We start from the raw sequence: 19387 nt of genomic DNA, 5'->3' as shown, positions 1-19387 counted from the left end.
TAAAGGTAGATAGAGTAGACCACAATGGGATAGAAGGACGAACCAAGTAACAAGTCCAAGACACATACTGGTGTGCTGGTACTTATAAGCCCTCAAAGAAAAAATAATACAAGAAACCTGGCACTCCAGGAGTATCTCTTTTTAGGGGTGTTCTTAAACTTAATGGAAGATTACTTTGATTCCCCCTACAGGAAAAAGAAGTAGAATCTAACACCATAAAGAATCTGAAATCTTTTGGAGTACAGGCATGGCTTGCATACTTGGTAGCCATCATAGAGACACGGAAGTAGGAGAGAAGCAGCCTGGACACAGAGCAGCAGAGCTTCAGAGACAGAGTGCACAGAGAGCAATGGCAACTACAAAGCACTACAAAGTGTGAATGGAAGCCCATACAGAAACTGAAAGGAAGGTAAACATAAGAGGTAGAGAGGAGGAGGAGACACTGACAAATGAAATGGAACAGAAGTTGGATTCATCTACTGGGAAAAAAACTTAAGGATGCTACACAATGCAGAAAGCAGGGAGGTGTAAAAATAGATGAAGCCTGGTATGGAAGCAGAGAGAGGAATACAAGGATCTTGGAAAGATGTGCATGACCTCAGAGGTGAAGACATAGCACAGAAGATCTCAGCAGGAAAATGCCAATGAGAGGGTAAAATATGAGAAACTTAAGAAGGAGAAGTGGAAACAAGTGGTCAGATACTTAAATGAAGTGACTTGGAACTCAAACACATAGCTATGGGCAATGGGTATGCTATAAAAGTTGTACAGATTGAAGAAAGACCCAAGAAGGAAACAGAAGAACGGATGAAGCATGCAAGAGCAACAGAAAGAGCAGACCCAGGAAGGAAAATGAAGACTGGATGAAGCATGCAAGAGCAACATAAAGAGCAGATCCAAGAAGGAAAAGGAAAAACAGATGAAGCATGCAAGAGCAACAGAAAGAGCAGACCCAAGAAGGAAAAGGAAGAACGGATGAAACATGCAAGAGCAACAGAAAAGGTAGACCCAAGAAGGAAAAGGAAGAACGGATGAAGCATGCAAGAGAAACAGAAAGAGCAGACCCAAGAAGGAAAAGGAAGAACGGATGAAGCATGCAAGAGCAACAGAAAGGGCAGACCCAAGAAGGAAAAGGAAGAACAGATGAAACATGCAAGAGCAACAGAAAAGGCAGACCCAAGAAGGAAAAGGAAGAATGGATGAAGCATGCAAGAGCAACAGAAAGGCCAGACCCAAGAAGGAAAAGGAAGAACAGATGAAACATGCAAGAGCAACAGAAAAGGCAGACCCAAGAAGGAAAAGGAAGAATGGATGAAGCATGCAAGAGCAACAGAAAGGCCAGACCCAAGAAGGAAAAGGAAGAACAGATGAAACATGCAAGAGCAACAGAAAGGGCAGACCCAAGAAGGAAAAGGAAGAACGGATGAAGCATGCAAGAGCAACAGAAAGGCCAGACCCAAGAAGGAAAAGGAAGAACAGATGAAACATGCAAGAGCAACAGAAAGGGCAGACCCAAGAAGGAAAAGGAAGAACGGATGAAGCATGCAAGAGCAACAGAAAGGCCAGACCCAAGAAGGAAAAGGAAGAACAGATGAAACATGCAAGAGCAACAGAAAGGGCAGACCCAAGAAGGAAAAGGAAGAACGGATGAAGCATGCAAGAGCAACAGAAAGAGCAGGGAGTGACAGACAGATGGCAGGAAAGGACTGAGAAAAACAGATGAAAGGTGCTGCAAACTTTTTATTGCATACCTTATTAAACACAAAGTAAAGAAATTAAGCTGCATACTAGGTAAGAGCAGATGAAAGTAGGCTATGGATGAAGTTAAAGAAAATGAGAGACCAAACTATGTATAACCAAGAGGGAGGGGGAGAAAAGGGGCTATGTAAAGAGGAACTAAATATGATAACATATGAATGCACTGCCAGCGCTGGTTTAAGCTATGTGTATTAGACTGGAAGAACAGAGAGATACAAGAATAAGCAGAAACATGACATCACACTAGATGGAAAGGAGGAAAGGAAGAATCAATACAGGAGCATGCAAAGAGAAGAAAAAGGAAAGAATGCAGGAATGAATGCTAGGAAGTTGCTGGAACGCCCAAACTGGAGAGACACCCATGCACAGGAAACATCTGCAGCCCAAATGGTGGGGGTTATGCATAGGCAGTAGCCCAAAATATGATCAATCTAGTTCCAAAGTATGAAGATGGGTATGATCTAGCAAATGGGGAAGACGAGAGGTAGGAAACTGGAATTACTGCCATGAAACATACAGGGTGCAGCAAATCAATAAAAAAAGAAAATTCCAGACAGATTTGGATAGACTGAGAGCAAATGTAGTGCAGATACAAGAAATGAAACAAGACTAAAGGAAGCTGCCAAGAGAGAACACCTGTTGGGGATGGGACAGTAAGGCAGGGTGATGGAAAAGGAAGATTACTATAGTATTCAAGCAAAATGTGTAGGCAGTCACAGAAGACGTACACAGGAGTGGAGAAGGAAAGTGTAAAATATGGAAAGAAAGAATAAAAGGGGAGAGGTGAACCACAGGAAATATTTACACCCCAAATAGGGATGGATGTTGATGAATTCAAAGTAACATTCTTTCACAACTAAGATCAGATAGAAACAAAAGAAATTACTAACAGTTGGGGAAATTTTATTATAATGCTGGAACCACAGCTTGGCAGGCTATTTGGAAAGTAGGAATACAACAAAAACATGATGAGGGAAAGGGATGATGGTAGGACATATGGAAAGGAAAAACACCAGGGAGAAAGAAGGCACATGTTCACATTGAAATGCCTAGTGTATATAAATGGATTAAGTAGATTTTTGACTGAAGAAGATGACAGGGTAGAGAAAATAGAAATATATTTTTTGTGGACTAGGCTATAATTAGGATGACAATATAAATGAAGAAACTTGCAGGGAATGGATGGAAATGGGCAAATGGAAGCAGCAGGAAGAGAGGGAAAAGCTGTGTGGCATAATCCCAAAAAAAAAAAAAAAACAAGAGAGGAAAATGAAATAGACAGACAATCATTGCAGGAAACATTGTGGGATGGAATCAGTGTAATGGCCAGGCTAAAAATAATGCTTGGGGTGAGGGTAAAGAGGAATTCCAATGGTAACCAGACTGCAAACCTGGAGAGAAAAGTAACAGAAATATAAAGAGAGTCGGCACCAGGGAAGAAGGTAGAGAGATGAGGTACGGTGAACAGAATTCGAGGTGATGGCCATGACCACAGCGGAGGTGGAAATGTGTTACTGGAAAATGTATTTGTGGGTAGTGTGGGGGGAGGGCAGTCAAACAACTGACAAGAAATCCAAGTCAAAAAAGTAGGAGAGGATGTGGCATTGATCAAAGAAAATGAGGGAGAGGAGAAATGGAAAGTTAGAAGAATAAGAGAGACATTTGAAGAAAACTATCAATAACTGAGCAGGGAAAAAGATGGAGCACAGACGGAAAGGGAGTAAGAGATAGAGGTCAAAAGGAAATTTCAATTAATGGAGGAGCAGGGGGAAATTTAAAAATGGACATCATAGTAGAAGAAGTCCAGAAAGCAGTGCTGGTCATGAAAGGGGAGCAGGGAAGCAAGTGACCCAGGTAGATATCCAGCAGAATGCTACAAATGGGGAGGAGAAATATTCTGGTAGATGCTAGCAGAAAAATGCAAAAGGATACGAACAATAGGCAAAATATCCCTAACACTGATGAGAATAATGAAAGTGGTACTATGAAAAGAAGAAGAAGACCGCACAGATCCGGGGGGGGGGGGGTACAGGCCTATTTCTATAATCCACATGGACATAAAGATTATGGCAAAAGTTCTAGTCTAAAGTCTAGATGAGATACTAACACAGATTATACAGAGTCCACAGAATGGATTTATTAAGGACAGAGTAGCAGAAGAAAAATGGTGGGAATTAGCAAACTTTACAAATGATGAAGACGAAGGAAATGAAGGGTTGTACTACCAGATCTGCAAAAATATTGGGAATTTCTGTGGTGAGCTTTGGATAAAAGAATGATGGGAGACAAGTCTTAAAGACAAAGGCTATGTATACAAATCCAGAACTGGAGGCAATGGGAAATAGAGGAAGTTCATACATAGAGAAGAGAAGAGGAGAGATGGAAACAAGCAAGGCCGTGCACTTTCACCAGGGATATTTACACTAATGATTGAAGAGTTAGCATAGGTAATAAGAGGGACTGAGGAGACATTCAGGACTGAGATCCAAATTCCTGTTATTTGCTGACAACTGCAATTTCCTCTCCACAGGCATGTAAGCAGCAACATAGTGAATAATACCAATATTAGAGCATGTGTAATACCAATACTAGAGAGATTCTAAGGGAAAGCAGGATAAAGACTCACACAAGAATTGGGGGGAGGGCAGACAGAGGAGAGAGAGAGAGAGAGAGAGGCAGAGAATGAAAAACGGGCATATATCCAGAATGTAGGGGGGTACCAGAAGCAATCATAAGAAAGAGCATACAAAGTGTCAGAGACAAAGGAAAAAGTGATACTAAACAGGAGAAATAAACTGATCTGCACCATATCAGGGAGAATAGTGGTGATCTCAATCATAATGTGAGTTATTATTCTTAATGCAATAATTCTGACTAAGAAACCTACCCACAGGCCCAAACTGGAAAGAGGTGTAGAGCCTACAGACACAAGCGGATTAGTGAGCAGATAATGGGAAGGGGAAATGTATAATTACAGGAGCTCTGAGGCTGAGCAGAAGAGGAAGATGAGGAATGTTACACATGAAGAGAGGAAGAGGACAGATGGCAGGGAAGAAGAAGAAAAAGACAGAAATGGATAAATGATGGAGAGGATTTTGGGAGAAAAGAAAAGAAACCATAAAAACCAGGAGAACGAGTATAGAGATAGAGCTGTGAGAAGATCTGCAAAGGATGTTGCGTTTATGCCCTGTATTCTTTTTGTAAGGAAACTTTGCAGATGTTTCAGTTGTTGCATGTATCAGTATGTACCTGACTAGACACATGCAGCTACTGGAATGTCTGCAAAGGTTCCTTACAAAAAAGCACAGAACATAAACGCAGTGTTCTATGCGGACTGCCTCAAAGTTCCTTCTCTGTACTCGGCCTCCTACAGACTACTGAGAGATGGTGCCAGAATGCCTGGCGCACAAGGCATTCCTGGGCCCCACTATGATGAACCTTTTGCACATCTGCAAAACAAACAACATCAGAACTACTGGATCTTAAAGGCCTAAAATTTGCTTGCAACATAAAGAGGACATGTTGGAGACACAGATATTTATCTCAGAAAATTCTCTTTCTCTGGAACAGGCTCCCCATCCATGTGAAACAAATTCCCTCCCTAACACTATTTAAGTGTAACTTGGAGGTGCTGGAACATTTGGGATAACTGCAATAAAGGAGCTTGGGAGAAGGAGATAGAGGAGAAACATAATATGTCTAACCACTAGCATAGGAAAGGTGCACCATGCATGTGGACTGCACTGAAAAAGTCATAAACTGCATTGTCCATTGCTGCACACTAAATATCCTTCAGTGGTGTGTCACTTGCTCTATAATATATATATATATAAAGAAACAAAAACAGTGGAGGACTTGTGGACAAAGACAGGCACGCAGACACACACACAAACACACACACACACACACACACACACACACACACACACACACACACACACACACACACACACACACACACAAAAACACACATCTGTATTTGTACATCAATCTCTCTATGAATCTGCTTTAGATGAACGAAAGTCCATAACGTCAAATGTTATTTTACCAAGACGAAAATAACAAAACTGAAAATACCGAAACGCGTAGTTTTTCCGAGGGAAAGTAAATACTTGCCCAAAACTACACTAAAATATGCCATACTATCTGAAACCCACCTAGGTGGGGGGTTATGCCTGCCATACCCCCCTAACTATATATACCAACTTTGGGATCGCACTACAGTGGGGAAAAGAACATATTTCCCCAAACTTGACAAGTGCTTTCTTGCCCTGGGAAAAACTACGTGGTTCAGCATTTTCAGTCCCACTATTTTTGTCTCGACAAAATAACATTCGGCTATATGGGCTTTTGGTCATCTAAAGTAGACCCCTTTCTCTCTCTCTCTCTCTATATATATATATATATATATATATATATATATATATATATATATACACACACACACATATATAGATAGACAGATATGGATGTAGATGTAAGCGTGTGTTTAAAAAGTTAAAATTCAGCACCAGTTCTCCAATATTTAGATGTAGAACACCCAGCTCTCCTTATATTTCATACCTTCTTCTGCTTCAATTTTTAAATCCCTACCCCAACTAAGAACAAAAATCTGATCATTTAGCTGAGCACACTGACTGTGATGCTGTGTACCCTTCAGTTCTCAGATGTCAGTCCCCCTCTGACAGTGTTATGAGTACTGGAATAACGCACAGCTGCATTTACTGTGATCTTCTTACTCTCATGAAATGAGTCTGTTTATAATTCACAAACATGACATTACTTCAGTTCCAGATAAGATCTGCTGCACATCTTGTAAATATAGTGGCTTCTGTTTTTGGCTATTTATGTTTTACAGAGTTTTGTTTTAATCCCTCTCACTCCCTTAAATCTCTTTTATGTCTCAAAAGTCACAACCCTTTTGCCTTCCACAGCACCTACTTGCATCATTGCCAGATCATCAGAGCTAGGCTTCCTGTTAATCCATTAACTATCTTGGCATTCAAAGCTTATTAGTTAGTGACAATACACATATTTTAACTTCATCCTCCAAGAAGTCCCATCATGCTGAATAAAGCTAACACAGACACACTGTGTGTTTCCTGTATGATTAACAAGCTATTAACTGTGCATATATCTGTATAAATAAAACATGACTGCAGTGACTTCTGATATAAACAGCAGTACTTTATTGGAGTTTAATGCAGATAGTTAAAGCTATGAGGTGCCTTACAAGCATCATTCTCTAGTTTTGGGTTTGAATCCCTGCCCCGCAGCCTTTGTTTTCCTGCTGTGTGACACTGAGCAAGTCACTTAACGATGTTGTACTCCAGAGATAACCACAAGAATAGACATTTGGGTCAAATGGGATTATATTTTGCTATCGTACAAGTGATACCGTTATTTGCAAAATGTTTGATTTCGTTCACAAAAGCTCAGTAGGTGCTACTGACAATGTACAGGAGATGACAGGCGTATCGCTCCTGCAGCTGCTGCAGAAAGAAAAAAATGATTGAGATGCTATCACCCTGATCAAAAGCTTTTAGGATTGTTTATTTTATTACTTTGATAAATATTAAATCATTTATTTTTTTACAGTCATGTAGATTTTAAAGCATTCCTGGATTCTCTGAAAGAATTAAAAGTAGCAATATTTTTGTTTTTGTGGTACTGATGGCATAGTTTGTCTCTGTAGGCCATCTTTATTTTAACCTCTGAATGAGCTATTGTAAAGTCTTTTTAATTTTAGTTGACACAACTTTACAGATGTCAGGTTGTTGTGAATAGACAGATGGATAGAGCTGAAATATTGAACTGCACAGTCCAACAAAGAAAGCATGAATTGTGGAGCTCCATCTAAACTACTATGTATAAGGCTGGCTATATCGTCCTGGAACTTGCTGAAGTCTCTAGAGAAGGAATAATTATGGGTTTTCTAGATCTTGCTCTGATGGATAATAGCATCTGTTGGTAGGTGGTCACTGAAGGTATACATAATAATTCTATTAGCTACCTTATTGTTAAGCTGGGGAGAACAGAGATATTCCGATTATGGGATATTTGGCCAGGATACCAGAGAAATTCATTTACTCTTCTTCCTTTTTATTGAAATAGAAGAATGGAGGCATGATGGAAGAAACCAAAAAGGGACTATTACAAGAGCATCTGATTTTACAATGAGTATTGAATATGATGAGTCTGCTGAAATGTGGCTGATTGAACTGTATCCCAGATAACTTCTGACCACTGAATTGCTGAAATTAGATTAATAAGGTTTTCAGACTAACAATCCAAAAAATGTTTGAGCTGATATACTGGACAGTCATAGATAAGGTCACAGAGGATGAGGCAACTATTCAAGTGACAAATGAGAATTTGAAATGTCTTCTAGTAAAGGGTGGACTCTGCATCATTCAGCTGTGATGATGAATGTTGATCCTGCTGATGAACTTGGGACATTCCGGAGACAGATATGACATAGCAAGTAGTACAGATAAAGATACATATGATTGCAGTGAATGCAAACCAAGAATAAATTCAGCAGTCAAGACCATTTTTTTAATTTACTTATTTATTTACATTTTATTGACTCATTGGAGACTCATGGGGAAGACACCACAAACTGTAATTAATCACAATGAAAACTAAAAAAGCATGCTACACCACAATATAGAGTATCAGACAGGAAGAAATGGAAACAGTTGATCTGCTGTGGTGACCCCTAACGGGAACAGCCGAAAGAAGAAGAAGAAGAAGACTGTCTACTGGGAAAGGAATAATAAATAACATTCTTCACTTTAGGGTGCAAGTTACTTAAAAAAATGTATTCTTACTGAAGTGTTGGCACTTGAAATGCTGAGTGCCAACAAGCTGGAAAAATAAGACTGAAAACAGAAGAATGAATCTCAAAAATCACTCTTTCCTTCAAACTTCTTTTTGCAGGGGGGAGCTCCCACATCCCCTGAACTTATATATACCAAGTCTGAGATTGCCATACCTTGGAGAACAGAGAATATTCTGAGAAATTACATCTCAGATTTAACATGTGTAAGTCCGTTCTTTTGTATTTCTAGACTTGCCCTAGCAGGTCCTCACATTTCAAATGGTTACCAAAAAACCCAGCAAAGATTATGCCCTTATTTGTACTAGACACTGTTAAAAGTATTTCACAGATAAGCATAATACTAGAGCATAACATTTACAGCAAGTACATATACTGCTTAAAGCAAGTATATTATCATCCAATGCCACTGGTAGTTGCAACACACAGCAAGTAAAATTTGTACCTTACATCATTACAAGGTTATATGCAGTGGGAGTAGTTCCAAACTGATACTTTTTTTTTTTTTTGGGGGGGGGGGGCTGAGATAAAGAAGCCAACAGATGTTAATGCGCAGGGGAGATGATCACTTCTGCATCTTGGAGAACAATTGATTTACAATATTTCCTTTGAGCCAGTAGGAACTTTGGACATATTTACTTCTTTCTTTGACCTGCATAAAGATGAAAAGACATTGCATGATTTCCCAGTCATAAGACGGTCTTCACAAAAGTAAGAAAAAAAATGTTTTTCTTATTTTTTTTAGCTCAGGCATGATAATATAACTGAGAAAGATATCAAAGCTCTATTGAAGGAAAACAGATTCATTAAACTTTCCTGCATCAAGCTTAGTGAATTCATGCAACAAACAGCCAAGGATAGGGTGTGTGCAATTCAGGAACACACATGCTACAAACAAGGAATGCCAAGCAGTAGGGTTAGGTACGTTACATGATAGTAACCAAATTATAACATGGTAATGAGAAACATTTTTAAAATGAGTGTCTCAGGGTAAGTATGCTAATGTCGCAAAACAAGACAGAGGAGTGATTTATAAATGTATAAAAGCGATGCAATGTAAGTGAGCCTTCTGTTTAATTGAACTTGCCTGAATGTTCATGTTCATGCTAAGAAAATTGAAAAAGCATGTTAGGGATTGTCTCCGCATTAGTAAATGTGTATCTGAAAGAGGTTCTTATTGCTGCTGCCATGTTTGTTGGTGCATGATGTCACTCCAGGAGGTTCCGGAGCATCTGAACACACTTAAAAGCTCATGGACTTCAGTCCAGCAACATTGTGGACTTGTATCATGCTGATAAGGATATTATGCAAGAAATTGTGGATGTGTGTTAGCCTCATCTGTAGCCCCATAGGAGTTGTGGAGCACCTATACCAGTGAATGCTAAGGTATGTGTGGCTTTACATGTACTGGCTACAGGGACCTTTCCGTGACCTACTGGGGACACTGTGGGGGTATCGTAGACCTCTGCTTTAAGAATAAATCCATCAGTTTCTTGATGACATGCTTCAGCATGCAGGGTAGTAGATGTGGTTTTCATGTACCTCAGAGAAGAGAGTCAACAGCATGTAGGATTTGTATGATACAGCCCATGGTATATGCAGGGGGTGTAGTGGTCACATTCCCTGTGTCCAACACTCCCACACACTGTACTCTCTGACTGTGCTATCTCATTTCTGTCATCATCATCAGACATTTCAGATCCTCCAATATCAGGCAGTGGCAGTTCCAAAGTGCTGGTTCAGGATAAAGTATCACCTGTGAAAACATCAAATCATACTGTCTTCTGCAAGTACCACTAACCTACCTCCCTGCACCAGGTGGGTACCTCTTAGTTCAGCAGTAAATGTCATGTCTGTGGCACTGTGACACAGCATGTCATAATTACAGTCCTGGCCACTAATCATATTAATATACACCACCAGATCTCGCCAAGCATGGTCCTGGTAGACCCAGTTGGCAGCAATCCAGCCAAAGATCCATTGGCCATAGAGACAGAGGGTCTGTAGTAGCACCACATTCTTCACATTAGAGAACTATGGACAGTATAGAATCCTCACAACATGGAAATATTCCTACAATAGGGTTAGGCTAGGCTGAAGGGGAGGATGCCTCCCTTTGTAGAAGGAAGTAGCGAACCACAAAAAAAAAAAAAAAAAAAAAAAAAAAACACAAAAACTAGCAGGCCAAAAAAGAGCCATAAAGATGATAGAGTGGACTATTGAGGATAAGAAAGAAATTATGTGTTGTTACTATTGTGCAAGAAGCCCAGAATTTCCAGACAGAAGATATTCAAAAATATTAAGGGAAAAATTAGAGGCAACAAAAATACTTGCACAAGAAAAATTGTCAAAAGCTTCAAATGAAATTTGTGTTCATTAATACAATAGCTTCATGAAAAACATTATATAGATCAAGATACCTTGAGCCATTTGGAAAAAGAAGTGACTGAGGAAGTGCAAAAATATAAACAACTAAACCTAGAAATTTTTGAAAGGTATAAGAAAGAAACATGCATGTGAGAAAGAAAGAGAGATCTGATATGGTGTAATATTGCAAAGGAGAACACCAAACTAATTAATATAAAAAAGCAGCTTCAAAGATATTTGAAGAGAAATACAGTCAAAGGCACCCAGATATAGAGAATTTCACAATACAAAAAATAAGATCACAAAGTGGGAATGTAAAACAAAAGATTGGTAAATTAGAAGTTAAACAAATAGAAGCTGAAGTTAAGGAATAAATGCAAAGTTTACGATTTAGTTTGAAAAGTTTAACACAAGTTATATCACGGCATGATTGCACAAGAGTCCCCAAATTAAGGAGAAACAGGTGGAATGGAAAACATATGCTCATTTGCCACATGAAGATACTTTGGAGCCTTCAGTAAGAAACTAGTACAAAAGTTCAGTTGGAGTTGCACAACAGTGGAAGGAACAGGAACTGGTGGCAGCTCTGATGCAGTCAAAGTGGATTGACAGGCCAGTGAGTTCCCATATTAAACAACAACAAATGACACAGGATGCAGCTAAAGAGAATATATCACAAGAAGATATTCTGGAACTTTCTGTAAAATGCCTGCAGGAAACTGAGAACAAAGAATGTGCCTTCAGTTTAGAAGAGCATGATCTAAGGAAAGAATTGCTTGATTCAGTAGAGGTGAATAGACATATTAAGATCGATGAAATAAATAGATTACAGAAAGTCAATAAGACCCAAACTGTTAGACATCTGATAAAACAAATGAACATAGTAATCAAGACTTTTAACAGAAATTCATGTGACATAACAAAAGTAAATAGGATAGGGCGTGGCTAATATGAGCTCTGAGTAGCAGCCTTTTACTTCAGCTCTGTCTATTCAAATTATTTTTGACAGAAATTTTTTTAAAATACTATTCTAATTGTGGAATTTTTTTATATCATTGGATTCTTTATATAGTATACTAGGATAGTATTAAAGCATTTCTTCTGATACTATTAATTTTCCTGTCAAATCAGTGGTAAGAAGTTCTTTCTCATCAGTCAACATGAGCTTCACAAAAACTACACATAAATACTTTTAAAGAAAAATCTTCAAAGCAGATGGACATTCTTCATGAGGATATGCAGCAACAAAAACAGCTAATTTCAGGGATAGAAACAGCAATGAATGACACGGAAACTCGGATACAGGAAGGTGAGCACAACATAGAATTTCTTTTAAAGCAAAATACATTACTTCAAACAAAAATAGATGACCTTGAAAATAGGTCCTGTCGTAATAATGTAAGAATATTTGGCTTACCTGAGAATATAGAAAATAATAATATGGAGAAATTTCTGACATCTTGGATACCTGAAGTTTTAGATTTTCCTGAAGCTCTATCCTATGGAATTGAGAGAGCACACAGGTCATTGGTTTTATCAAAAAATAGTAAAACTAACTCAACAAGATCTGTAATTGTCAATTTTTTATCTTCACATGACAAAGAAGTTGTTCTTAAAACTGCTTGGTCTAAAGCTCCAATCAAAATAAAAGACAGTTTGATACGCTTTGCCAATTAGTATTCTCCTTTGGTATTATCTAAAAGAAAAGTTTTTTTACCATTGATAAGAGAACTAAAGAAAAATCAAATAAAAACACAACTACTATTCCCTGCTAGACTAAAAATCTTTCATCAAAATACTACAAATATATTTTAAGACATAGATTCTGCCTTCTCTTACATTAAAACAAACAAAATACTAGCAAAAGTTGAAGATATGGAATGGATAAATACTAGAACAAAATGACTTTCTGAAAATGGAACATGGATTAGTACAGAACAAAAGAAAAAACATAAGAAATGACTTTATCTTCACAACATACAAAACTAATAATATCTGAACTAGATACAAAATAAACCCAGAAGTTGAGGAGAAAGAAATTGAGACAACTGGTAAGTTATTCTTTAAATAATTACCTTTTCTTGCTACATTGTACATGTTACAATATATTCTTTAATTTCCTTGTTTAAAATGAACATCAAGTAGTACTATTGCATTATTTATTTAATTGAAAGGATGGTTGTTATTTCATAAAGTCTCTAGAGTAGTTTGTTGATTTCATCTTTGGTTATTGTGGAGAGTTACGGTGTTGTGAAGCTTGTTCTTGTAGCAAGACAAAGGCAAATACTAACCGGTGTTGTTCGGCAGTGATATAAGCCTGTCGTTTGAATGTATGGATGTTTCTTTGATATTTTTTTATTTGTGGGATATGCTGAGCGTATGGTGACTATGGATGGTGGAGGCATTGTGGAATATGTAGGGCAGAGATGGTTGCTGTTAGCAACATTGTAGTTTATATGCTTCTGGTCTTGTTTCATGTAACGCTTATCATGTTCAGGGATCGTTGAGATAGTAGTTGTTTATGGCTTTTAAATAAAATGCTTTGTATAATTAGAAGTGTTTGTGTTTTGTAATAAGTATTGGTTACCCTCACTTATTTCACAATTGGGTTGTGTTTAGTGGTTTGGTGGTGGTGCGAATGGATATAATATGGGAAGTTTTGGTGAGGGATGCTTTGAACGTAAAGTACTGTGGTGGCTTCCGTTTTTTTTTTTTTTCTCTCTGCCTTTCTTTTCAGGATACCAGGTCTGTATGCGATGGGTAAGGCTCGAGCTGCTCAGAAGCTTCAATTTAAAATGTATACTTACATTTCCCGCTGAGATAATCTCATGTGTTAATCTGACCTAATGAGACTCGCGATCAGACAAGAGAAGCATCTTCAAATATAACTGTTTCCTCCTGCTCTTGACGCTGGAATCCTGAAGTAATAGATTGCACCTTGAACTGGTGAGATTACAACAGTCGCATAGAACCTTCAAACGCATGTAATACAATGGGATCACCTTCACTACTTTTATTATAGATCTGAGAAGAGAAGTTTAAAGCCATTAAATTACTTTTTCTCATACCCTTGAAAATGAAAAGTTTTAAGAAAAGAGACTGAGGGAAATGAACAGAAAAGTGTGAGTAGTGAACATTAACTTACACCAGAATATGAAAGGCTGATTACCACTATTGTTATTATTATCTTTATAAATGTTACTAATATTCATATAGTAAGTTTCTAAAAGTGTCCTTAAAGGTTTATTGAATCATTTTGATTCTGTTGAGGAGCAGGTTTAGATTATCTCATTCCTTACTCACACACACACATACACACACACACACACACACACACACACACACACACACACACACACACACACACACATACACACGCTTACAAATAATATGTACATTTTTAATATTATACAAATATAAATATACCAGTTATTTTAGTTGTATTACAGTAAATACTTCTAAAGAGTTTTCATGTTATGAAGTACGTTGGAACTGTTACATCTGATGAATAGTTATAAGAAAAGTGATAAGTTAAACAGTTAGGACACTAAGGTAAATAACATTACAATAGAATATATAAATATTATATATTCATACACTGGTTCACCAAAGTCAATCTACTTATCTATTTACAATATATTTTGGAACAAATGGATATTAGATTACTGTTTTATGTATTGAAGTTTATTATTATACTAGAACAAATTGAAACTGTTGTTTCACATATATTATTTAGTAATATTCCAAATGAATGATTATGGTTATATTTTACTATTTCTTTTGCAGTTCAGATGAAATATATTTAATGTATAGATATTCTATTAATGTTTTATCTTGTTTATGTAATTCTTGTGTACTAATAGTATACTAATATGGTGTTTTTATATGAATCCATATTAATTCTATCTAAGTATATATCTCTTATTAGACAGTTGCTGAATAGAGGTTGTAATTGGTTAGAAGGTTAATTTGAGTGATAGTATGTCACTCAAATTGGGAGTTTTATACTCCTGGTGGGTTCTAAGGGGTTATAATGTTTGTGATTGTAATTATCAGAGTTTTATAACATTTATTCTTTTGACATTCTGAAACACTGATAAAGAAATAAATAATATTTCGCTTTTATCTCTATTAGACGTTAAGAATAATCAATTATACAGTATTTCTACATTTAGTAATAATAAATTAATTTGGCTAATAACTTTCTTATATTCTCTATATTCCTTTAAATGAACTCACTAAGAGGTATTTTTTAAAGATAAATGGACTAAATAATCCTAGAAAGAGGGGTAATTTATTTAAATTCATCAAATTACATAAATCTCAATTAATATTTCTACAAGAAACACATTTAATAAATGAATATATAGTCAGACTAAATAATAAATCATATAAAGGACTAGTAAGTTCAGAACACACTCAAAAAAAGAGGAGTTGCAATACTATGGAACAATTCCTTGCCAAGTCCAAAAATAATTGACACATTCAGGGATGATAAAGGAATGTTTTGTCTTGCTTCAATTGAATTAAATAAGAAGATTTATACATTAGTAAATATATATTGGATCCCACAAATAGGAACTAACACTGTGAAACAGCATTTAGACTTTATTATACAATTATCTAAAGGTAACATAATACTGGAAGGAGATTTCAACTGTATTCTGGACACCAAAGATTCAACTTCAAGTAATAAGAGAAAAATCACACCATCAGCTAAAAAATTAAATGAATTCTCAGACATATATTTATTAAAATATATAAGTAACTTTGCAAATCCCAATTCTTTATTATATACTTTTTTTCCCACAGACATAATACATTTTCTAAGATAGATAGAGTTTTTTTCTCTAATAACTTAATAGATTCCTTAATAGATACCAAAATAATCACATGTCCAATTTCAGATCATAATCCCATCTTATTTGAAATTACAATTAATAGTAATTACGGTACCCAAATAAGAAGAATACTGGCTTATATAATAAAATTAAAGGAATTTAAAGAATTTATAGATTTAGAAATTTGGAACTTTATGGACACTAATAACACTAATGAAACCAGTGAAATCTATATATGGGATGCTCTTAAGGCTTATCTTTATGGAAGAACTCTTAATTGGTTTTATAAAAAAAAGAAAGGTTGGGATGAACAACTACTTAACATACAAAATAAATTAGATATATTAAAACAGAATCAAGATTTAGATAAAAATGGTAAAAAGAAGGAAATAAATGCACTAAACAATAAGTATCTAGAGATATTAAATCATAAAACTATGCTTTGGAAAAATCTTAATTTATACAATTTTCCACAAATCCACGGTCACTCAACATGTTAGCTAATTAAACTAAAAGACTATCCAAATTTAATCATATAAATGAAATATATTCACATAAGGAAAAAAGGACAATCTCAGACATACAAAATATATTGACAGAATTTAGACAATTTTTTTGTTAATATAAATCAGCATACTGAGACAATTGATTCTAATTAAGAAATCAGAACCTTTATTGATAAATATACCCAAAATAAACTATCAAATGAACAAACTAATATTATAGACAAACCCATTCCTTTAAAAGATATTGAAACACAAATTACCAAATTAAAATTAAATAAAGCTCCAGGAAACAATGGCATTATTCCTGAAATTTATAAGATCTTGCCTTTGAATGCATTAGAATTATTACATAAGGTTTACAATAGTGCTCAGAATAGAAATATAACTCCACCCTCATGGAAATACACATTTATCTCCCCATCCTGAAATCCAATAAAGATCCCATTCATTGCTCATCATATAGGCCAATTTCTTTGTTAAATTTTGACTATAAAATGTTTATGTCAATATATGTCGATAGGCTTAAAATCTTTTTACCATCACTAGTAGAAGATGATCAAACTGGTTTCATTATAAATGGAAATTCTTATGATAACATCAAAAGAACCTTATCTTTAATAGAATCAGTCAAAGCTTTAAATAAAAACCTAACATTATTAGTCTAGATATAAACTGAGCATTCAATTCAGTTAATTGGGATTACTTATTTATTTTATTACAAAGTTTAAATTTTTCAAATAATTTTATTAATTTAATAACCCAATTATATAAGATTGCCAAGCATATATTAAAATAGGAACAAATATTTCTCAAAATATTCCCATCATTAAGGGTACCAAACAAGGTTGTCTATTATCTCCCTTATTATTTACATTAATTATGGAGCCCTGGGCCAACTTGATAAGAAATAATGTGGCAATTGAAGGATTAAGATAATCTCAAATGAATCCTCCAAAATACAAATGTTTACCGATGATATTCTAATCACATTAGAAAGAAATAATAAATCCATCAGAGCATTATTCTCAGATATGGAGTATTTTCCAAAAAAAAAAATCAGGGTTACTTTTTAATAATAACAAAACTCAAATACTAATAATTGGCCCTAAGAAATTTGATTTACAGGATGATTATAAAAAATACTTAACACAATCAGAACAAATATGTTATTTGGGTATTGTGATTACTAAAAGTATTAAAGATATTGTTCAAGTAAACTATAATAAAAGTCTAAAGATAATAGAAAACCTTACTCAGAAATGGAATAAGATCCCATTCTCAATGGACGAGAAACTTTTAATAATTAAGATAATCTTTCTACCCAAAATTGTGTATATTAGTCAATCAATCTCCTTACCCCCTCCTACTTATATTATTAAAAAATTCAATTCTGTGATGCATTAATCCAGAATAGCTTGGTCCACCCATATGAAAAATTGGAATAATGGAGATATAGCCATCCTGAATTTAGAAAATGTATGCAATCTCATCAATGGTTAAAACTATTTCTCTTATTATAGATCCACAATATTCAGCCAAATGGAAAAAAATTCTAGAAATTTTAGCTTGTAAAGCAATAAATAACAACAGATCCCAGAAAATAGACCTGTTAAATAATACTTTCATATGGGTTTTAAAAGAAAACATTACTTTTAATAATACTCAGAATTTTAAATCAAATTATATCTCTTTTTTTGAGATCTTTCAGAAATTTAATGTTTAACTTTAATAATTTAAGGATTGGTTATTTCTGTTATTTCCAATAGCCTACACACATAGTGTTATATTTTCCTCTGAATACTCAAAAACCTGTTCATTTAAAGAAAAAGAATAATATTTTGGTTTCACATGATGTCAGATAATCACTTAAAATCTATTAACATGCTTAAAAATGAATATGAAGATGTCTCTTTCTTGGTTGGACTTACATGAAGCAAGAGAATATATTTTAAATAAGTTCGATACTATGTCTTTTACAACCAAGAATTCAATACCTAAGATTATTCAATATATGGTTTTATCTATACAACATAAATCTCCTATCAAAAACATATTATCTCACATATATATAAACTAATTAAACTTGACATGGAAGCTGTTTCAGATACCAATTGGAATTACTTTACTTTAATTAATAATCGTTCTCCTACAGAAAATGATAAAATAAACATATTACAATCAGCTAGTTTTACCACCTCATCATTGAAATGGAAATTTTTTACTTGGAGATATTTACACCAATCTTTTATTACCCCGTTCTCTCTTAGTAAATTTAACAAAAGTAATGTCAACTGTTGGAGATGTAATATAAAAGTAAATGCAGAATGGGCTCACATGGTATATGATTGTGTAATTTTAAATGAATTTTGGAAAAATGTTAATACCTTTTTACAAGCTATCTTCACAGATAATTTTACTCTCACCAAGTCACTTGTTATTTTCAGTACTCTTGTAGCTAATTGTATAAGTAAAGTTCATCAATCTTTAGTCTGGACTATATTATCATTTGCCAGAAAAATAATTACAAGAAACTGGAAATCCAATACTACTCCCTCGATTCAAGAATTCAAATCTTTACTTCTGGAAGTCTGTAATATGGAATATTTAACTATCAAATCAAGATCTCCTCGGACTACTGTTAAATGCAATATATGGAAAGAAGTCTACAATTTATTACAAAAGTAATAATTTAATCAATTTATAATTGTTGAGAATGTCTTTGTATATAGTTTTTTTTCTGTTTGTTGTATTACTATTTGACTATCTATTTGAAAATTGTTCATTTCTAATGTACATATTTATTTTTTAATTTTAATTCTAATACAACTGTTTTGAAAAAAAAGTAAATAGGATATATTACTGTGGCAGCTAAATTAATAACAGATAAGCCCCAGGATTCACGAAGCCTCCGTGTAAGAGTTATAACTCTTACACGGAGGCTGCAGTTAAACGGAGTGATGTCAGCATGCTTTGCATATTCATGAGAGCATGCTGAATCACACCTAAGTCTAACACGGTCCATGTAAGACAGTAGGGGGCATATCCATAGGCTGAGCCCTGCAAGCGGACACGCC

This window comes from Protopterus annectens, chromosome 6.part0 (assembly GCF_019279795.1).
Source record: "Protopterus annectens isolate FY-2018-M chromosome 6.part0, PAN1.0, whole genome shotgun sequence".
NCBI classification, from domain to species: domain Eukaryota; kingdom Metazoa; phylum Chordata; order Ceratodontiformes; family Protopteridae; genus Protopterus; species Protopterus annectens.
This window is presented reverse-complemented; position numbering follows the sequence as displayed.